The following is a 6,000-nucleotide window of genomic DNA, read 5'->3' on the forward strand; positions in this document are numbered from 1 at the left end:
CATTACTCACGTATTAAATGTGAATATTAGCAGAACATAACTCCAGATTCAAAGACAGGTTAACCGTTAGTATTTTGTCAAGTCACCATGGGCAGCAATGCAGGCTTCAATGCGGCGGGGCATACTACTGATCAAAGAAGTTAGAAAGTCGTGGTCCATGTTGTCCCAATATCGGACCACCTCTTCTTTCATTTCAGCAATATTTGTCAGATTTTTCTTATTGACACTTTCCTTCATAAGTCCCCAAACATTTTCTAATGGATTTAGGTCAGGGCTATAGCTTGGCCAATCTAATAATGTCATATTTTGAGTCCGAAATCAGGCCTGTGAATGCTTTGAACGATGTTTTGGGTCGTTGTCCTGCTGGAAAATCCAAACATTTCCATAGAACACGTGAGCAGATGGAAGTAAATGTCCATCGAGAATATCTGTGTACCGCTCACTGTTCATATTCCCTTCAAATACACAGAGGGCGTTGCCCCTAACACAGATATGCCACCCCACACGTTAAATTTCGGACTGTACTTTGGGTGCTGATACAAAGGTTTTTCAGTTTGTTTGGTCCAGAATTTCAGTGTATTAGGAAACAGCCACACAGAACTTTCATCTGAGAAAATCACATTGTCCCAGTTAAAATTTCTATGCTGTAAGCACCAATTCAACCTTCGCTCCTTTTGTTCAGGTTTCATGATTGGTGATGGAATTCCTCGACCTTTCTGTCAACCCATTGCATGCAGCTCAGTTCTATTTGTCTCCTTACAGACAGCCACAGTTCCTCTATCAATCATATCCAGCCTTAAGTTTTCTAAACGTCTTCGTTTGTTTTTAGAAACAAGAATACCAAGCCGCCTCCTATCACCGAAAGTCAATTTTCTGGGCCTACCTGCGCCTCCCTGGTGCTCAATGCCATATCCATTTGCAATATTTTTCAAAACACAATAAACAGTGGACAAAGGGATGCCTGTTCTACTTGAAATCATTTTAGCTGATCTGATGTCCTTGTTATAATACTCTAAAATCAACTTCCTCTTCTCTAAATCATCCATACTGAGGATCACTGAAAATGTCGTCTGCTAGCAAGTAAACAAAGGGGGATAACCCTTCACAAACCAATGAAAAAGGATTAACGGAGTTGTCTCTCTTGAATGAAACCAAGCACTTGATAGCTGGTCAAGGTTGTTTATACTAGAAATCCAATTAAACATATTCCTAAAATTCTCAATATTTTCTGGTCATACTATATATGCGAAGCTCCACTGCACTTCTAGATATTATGATTTACATGGGAATTGCAATAATCAAGTCTCGAGGAGTGGACTAACAGGTTAGTTGTCTCGGTGTCTAGGAATCTCCGTATCATGCCGATGTTGCGTAGATGGATGTTAGCGTCTCTACAGGTGTTCAGCACTTGCTGGTTAGATTACATGGTGTTCGTGAACATCATTCCTAGGTTCTTGACTTGGGACCTTGTTCAGCTGCTGTTTGGTACCGATGACCATGCACTCGGTCTTGTCGTCATTCAACTTTAAAAAGTTGCTTGACATCCATTTGCGAATGTCCTGAATACATCTTGTCATCTCATCTTGGATCCTGCAACAGCGGTTGGTTTCACACTGATGTACAACTGGTTATCATCGATCCATGAAACTGCAGGCCGTGCTTCCTGATGATGTTCCCTAGTGGTGAGATGTAGATAGAGAAAGCCCTGATCCCTGGGGCACGCCAAATTTGAAAGGGTGTGTCTTCGAGTAGGCCTCGTGCACTTTTACCTGCATGACTCGACCTGACAGGTAAGACCTGAACCACCAGAAAGCAGTTTCGCGAATACCGAAGGTGTGCTGTGGTCTTCAGAGGAGCGTTTCGTGGTCCACCGTGTCAAATGTTGCTGACAAGTCAAGTAGAACCATCAACATCACTTCCTGATTGTCAATGCTGCGAAGGATGTCATTCTGCACTCACACGAGAGCAGTCTCGGTGCTGTGCTTCGCCTTGTATGCAGATTAGAACGCCTCATGTAGACTACAGCTAGACAGGTGGCCATTGAGTTGCTTCAGCACAACTTTCTCCAAGATTTTAGATAGGAAGTGAAGATTTGATACAGGGCGGATGTTCTTCAACACTGTTGGATCCAAGGTTTTTTTTTTTTCAAGATTGGAGTGATGACAGCTCTCTTGAAACATGACGGGACCTCCCCATTGTTAAGGAATCAGCATGGTCATGGTCACAGGTAGATTTCCAAGACATCCTTGGACAAGCCATGTAGGCATAGGATTCAGGACACAACACTTAGCAGGTGCTTTCTTGATGATTTCAGTCACCTCTGTAACTTTGACTTTTGCAAACTCCGAAGTGGCTTCCCTGAGAATGGTAAATCGTCCTGTAGAGCCGAGTAGGACACATCTGATGTGGAAAGGGATTCAAGTCGAAGTCGCGTAACTTTGGCTGTAAAGAAGTCTGCTAAGGAATTTGCCTGGTCCTCTGATAGCTTCGTGGATTGTTCCTTGATTGCTGTTCTTGGTTTCGTAAGTCGGTTGGTAATAGCAATGAGTTGTCTTGGATTGTTCCTGTTTTCAGAAACTGACTGCTTGATATTGTTGATCTTAGCCCCCTGGGTGAGGATGTTGGCCTTGTTCCTGGCAGCTTGAAATATTTGACGATGGACCTCTAGTCTAGTCTGCCGCCACGATTTCTCAGCACGTCGACGCTCGTGTTTAGCAGTCTCAACTTATCGGTCATCTAGCTGGTGTCTGGTCTTACTACAACACTGCGAGTCTTGAGTGGAGCATGCTTGTCCAGGAGTTCCTGTAGAACTTGGTTGTAAGTGTCGGCTAAAACGCTCACATCGGTCGACGTCGATGATGATCGGAGAGGGATTTCACTAGCATCAATGTCTTTCTGAAATTGATCGATGTTAATGGTTCTGGTGTTTCTGTATGTGATGACTCTCCTCGGCGCAGATGCAGATCACAGTACTGTGGTCCGATATGCCATGATCAGTGACAGCTACAGAGGTTATAATGTCATATGATTGTTTGGTGATGACCAGTCCAAAATGTGACCACTTTTGTACTTAGCAGATGTGACATGCTGTTTGGGGCTTAGTTCATACAGAATATCCGCAAATCTAGATGATAATGCGTTGGAGTTGTCGTCGACATGGATGTTAAAGTCACCGATCATTATCGTGTTATTTGGTACACATTGTAGTGTCTATCAGTAGACGAAGATCTCCTATGATGACATCCGATGTTACGTTATTCTTGCTTGATTGCGGGTCGGTACACAACTATGAGTTTGGTTGTTAGGCCATTGATTACAATCTTTTAAGTCCAAATATTACAGCCTGTAGAAAGTATGTTGAGTCTGAATTGAGGGCTGCACATCGAGGCACAATTTGTGTATGCGCCTCCTTGTCGATCAAATCTGTTACAAATCTGTTGAATGTTGTATCCCACAGGTACAAGATCATTGATGACCACATCATTATTCTCCTTCAGCCAGGTTTCAGTTGCAGCTAAAATGTCTATTCTATGGTCTAGAATGTAACTATAGATGCTTGTGGCGAACTCAAAGAGACAACTAGTGTAAGTAGTTCGCTATACGTATTTCCACTAAAATATAGTAAAAATAACCGGGACTAAAATCATGTTCTTTATAAATGTAGTTTACTGTTTATTTTTGCGACAAATATCTGACAATATGTACCCAGTTTAGTAAAATGTATACGCAATATTCATGTAAGAAGTTGATGTTAGACCTCACACAATTAAGTCGTAATGATGGTCGATCAGATAAATCTATACTGGTAGAAAATACAAGATATAATCCTACTGTATCTAAGCATTAAGAGAGATGTACTGTGGGAAAAATGAACGTGTGTGTGTGGTTTGCTTTGAATAATTTTATTCAGTTACATGACAGCGTGTTAGGTTAATATAGGGGGAAATAAAGGCCCTCGACGTTTACCACCTCCGCGAAATCCACACGTATTGTCCTGAAAATTCAAGAACCATAATAAGATGTGTGTGTGTGTGTGTGCGTGCGTGTGTGTCTGCGTGAGTGTGTGTGTGTGTGCGTGCGTGCGTGCGTGCGTGCGTGTGTGTGTGTGGTATTCAACCCCAGGGTCACAGGATTCTGGCATGCCTCAGAGAAGCAGTTCTGTTCTGGGAAATAAGGCATCTAAAGAGACTGGGTTGATTTAGCAATATTGCAGCAATATCCAGGGAAGTTTTCAGCAATATCAGGGCATGACACCACAAATAGGCTTACTACAATGTACCCATGTGGGTCAACCGGGTCCTCCGGATGAGGAGCAAACACTTTATCCTCTAGACTACCCCACAACTCCTCCTTGACCTCCTGATGGTAAGCTGCCAGAGGAATAATAATAATAATAATAATAACAATAAATGCCCTTCCTTGGCACAAACAACATGATGGCATGGCTCGTTGCTTTTACTACCGTCTCCGACATGCCTGTGGCTTTGACTCCGAGGTCCATCCATGGTACGACCCTGAACATGTCCAGGGCGTCATGGAAAATGATGCTTTCAAACTTCTCTGGAATAGGCCCATATACAGCCTCAGAAGAATTCCAGTCAACAAACCTGATCTTGTCCTTTTTGATAAAGCCAATGAATTTATTTATATCATTGAATTTTCTGTCCCTTTTGACACCAATGTGATTGGCAAGATTCAGGAAAAGCATACTAAGTATGCGGTCCTCGCCTTTGAAATGTCTTGCTTGCATTCCAAGTACACTGTCGTCAGGCTCCCCATTGTTCTCGGTGCCCTTGGTTTGGTACCTCCTGATCTCTTGGCGCAGATCAGGAGAGTGCCCGGGTTCTCCACCGGGAGTACAGCCCTTCTGACACTCTGGGTAATGCAGAAGGCTGCAGTGTTGGGGAGCCTTCATATTCTCCGGAAAGTTCTTGGTGGGTTCGGCTAGGCAGCGTTTCCTTGGAGAAGTCCCATTCGCTGTCTGGGCTGCGTGTAGAGGGGGCAAGGGCCCTGAGCTGATGATGAGCCTTACCAGACTGACTCTGCCAGGATCACCCGAACCCTCTCTGCTGCATTTTCATCTTTAATCTGTAAAACATAATATGCCATTGATATAGCGTCTTTCCACGTCACAGGGATATGCTCAAAGCGCTTCCTGAGCTCAAGTTAAAACTATATACAGCTGGCAGGTACAGATGATTGGAAGTCACTTGTAGCGGAGAAATCGATGAGTTTTGAGTCCTGTTTTGAATGTACTTTGGGAAGGAGATGATTTTAACTCGATTGGGAGAGAGTCCCACAGAGAAGCTGCTGCATATGAAAAGGTTCTTGAGCCAAATGATTTTAGATTATATGTGGAAAAGTTACTTCTTTGGGTCTTTTATTGAACAAGTACCAACATAGGAAACCAAACATAAAACGTATTTTCACTCCAAGAAGTAACTTTTGAAACCGTATGAATATAATACAACAGAAATACCCGCAAAATCAAGTCTGAACCGATCTGAACGTTATTCAATTAATGTATTTGATAAGAAGACATTGTATCGCGCTGATGTATAGAGTTTAAAAGTAGTATTGCTCCGTGATCTTATTTGCATATTTATCGGACCGCGATACCAAGTTCATCGGATTAGTTATGGTATCGACAACATCCATTATATGATAAATAGAACCTGCTCGTATGTTGGCTATATGGATTATCTGCCTTGTGAATGAATGCTGTATGCTTGCCAAGGCTCAAGACTTAAACCATTCATTCAGTCGCGACAGACAATCTTTGGCTTTGGTGAGCCATTACAGTATTCATTCAGAAGGGCATGATCCGTTATTCCACGTACGTTGTTGGTCGTCTCTGAAGATATTGCCAAGAGTAGAACATTTACAATCTTGATATGGCTGGATCATTGTCAACTATGGCTTAAAAGAAAAGTCATTCGTTTCTGGATCTTTGTAATGACTCGCTATATCAAAAATATATGAACACAATACTTCCTTGAA

The sequence above is a fragment of the Haliotis rubra genome, unplaced genomic scaffold (assembly GCF_003918875.1).
Source record: "Haliotis rubra isolate DU_JTF1 unplaced genomic scaffold, ASM391887v1 Scf250, whole genome shotgun sequence".
Classification (NCBI taxonomy): Eukaryota; Metazoa; Mollusca; class Gastropoda; order Lepetellida; family Haliotidae; genus Haliotis; species Haliotis rubra.